The following is a 2107-nucleotide window of genomic DNA, read 5'->3' as shown; positions in this document are numbered from 1 at the left end:
GAGAGAGAGAGAGAGAGAGAGAGAGAGAGAGAGAGAGAGAGAGAGAGAGGCTCCCCTGTCAAATAAAGATTAGGCCTTTATTTCACCATCTAATCCCTGTAAATCTCTCGCGGAGGAACTCGGGCAGTTCGGGGCCTTTTTTTTTCAGCGGCGCAGAGGCTTCACGGTGTGTGTGTGTGTGTGTGTGTGTGTCTGCCTGCCTTCCGTCTGAACACACACAAGTAGATGCAGCAACCTGTGGCCCCCGGTTAGTCAGCGCATTTAGGTCCGGATTACAGACCGGTTTACGGTGAAACGAGCCGCATTCCGGCTGCTCGCGGAGCTCTCTGCGTCTCAGACGTAGCCGTCAGTGTGTTTAGCTAACTAACTGTAATGCGACTTCTTCAGCTTCGTTTTCTCACATTTCTTTATTGAATGTCTCCAGTTCCCCCCCCCCTTCAAATATGCTGAACATTCTTTTTATTGAATTATTAATGCGTACATTGAATTATTGAGGGAAAATAATTTCTGATCAGATTAATATTAACTCCCTGTGAAATATTAATGACTAATGTTAGAAACGATGAACTTACGGAACTATTAATATAATCATAAACAGACGCAGTTTAAAAAAAAAAAAAAAGAATAGAAAAGTGGCATGGAGTCAAATAGCAGCGCTCCGATCCCTTTATAATGCGGTTTCCCACCTCGAGGTCGGTGAATATGAAATATGGCACCGGAGTCGACTTTCTACCCGGACGCCGGGCTGATGTCATTGGCCGGTCCTGCCCCGGGGCTGACGGGGAAGCTCACCGGCATCCGTCTGCAGGTTATACCTCCGTCACCTTGTCCACCGATGACCTGAGCTCCGGCCCGGGGGAAAACCTCCAAAGATGTTCTGCCGTTAGTATTTGGCCGGCTGCTTCGTCGCCCCCGCTGATTGACAGAAGCTCCACCAGCGTCCAGCTCCTCCTCCCGAGAGCCGGTGGCCGAACTCCAACGCCACCTTATTTTACTTTCTTACACTAAAGGTGGAACAAAGCAAATCGAGGCGAGCCCGGAGTAAATCCATTCCTTTTGTCAGGTTTGATTAAAACTCCCCTTTTTAGATTAATGATATTCAGCAAAGATTTGCTATATCATTTGCCATTCTTTGGTTTGTCATTACGAACTTCCGATTGTATTCATAAAATATGGAAATCCGGAAGAAATAAACCATTATTGTAACATAATGGCGAGCACCTCGAAAATATGGCCACATTGATTATGTCTTAAATGCTAATGCCAGTGAAGAGCATAATAACGACGACATGAAAGACTCTCTATTCAGAATCTGATAGCCAGGGAGAAGCAAATTATTTCAAATATTTGATATTTAAATTATTTTTTCAAATGAACAGAGACATGAGTAGAGCAGGACCGAGCAGCTTCCCCTGGTGATCCTCCGGGCGTCTTTGTTTCCTTGGTGTGTCTCCAGCTCATTAATGTTCTAAGCATGTGAGAGGAGCCAGACCATACCCCATAACCCATAGCTGGGTGACACCTCGGGCCCGACACACACACACACACACACACACACACAAAAATCCCTCAGCCGTTTAAAGTCCACTGGCTCTTTCAGGAAGTGATGGCCGCCGAGCTGTCCTGATTAAAATGACAATAGTCTAATTAACTCGACCTCAGTCTCAGTGCACTAAAACGGCTGATGGCTCGCCAGTTCCTGTTTGAAAGCCCTTTGTCTCCTCATCGACCAAAAATATGACTCTTTATTTCCCCCCCAGCAAAACGCCTCAACCCCCGTTTGACGGGATGCGCTAATGGCAATCATTTCTCATAAGCTAATTAAATCTAGGCAAAGTTTTCCATTCTTTTTTTTTTTTTGTTCTTTTACTCCCATAGAAATCCGTATGCGCGGGTCTCCGGGGGTTTATCATTTAAGTATCACAAGCACCTTCAAGCAATGGCAGTCATTGAGATTATATGCGTGTTTTTTCAGAGTGGTGTTTTGGCCGTTGAAACTGATTTCATTTCAAGCGTTTTCAATCATAGTCATTTGCCACTTCAGTCAGCTGTGTGTGTGTGTGTGTGTGTGTGTGTGTGTGTGTGTGTGTGTGTGTGTGTGTGTGTG

At 45.4% G+C, this 2107-nt stretch overlaps 1 protein-coding gene across 6 annotated transcripts in view; it reads left to right on the top strand.

The window, feature by feature from the left end:
• The window catches only part of foxp1b (forkhead box P1b), a 148196-nt gene that overhangs the window by 37587 nt on the left and 108502 nt on the right, over nt 1–2107 (top strand). The window lies entirely within an intron of this gene.

Source organism: Anarrhichthys ocellatus, unplaced genomic scaffold (genome assembly GCF_004355925.1).
Source record: "Anarrhichthys ocellatus isolate YVR2014 unplaced genomic scaffold, GSC_Weel_1.0 scaffold1, whole genome shotgun sequence".
In the NCBI taxonomy this organism is placed as follows: domain Eukaryota; kingdom Metazoa; phylum Chordata; class Actinopteri; order Perciformes; family Anarhichadidae; genus Anarrhichthys; species Anarrhichthys ocellatus.
Note: the sequence above shows the minus strand (reverse complement) of the source record. Positions and strands in the feature narration are given on the sequence as shown.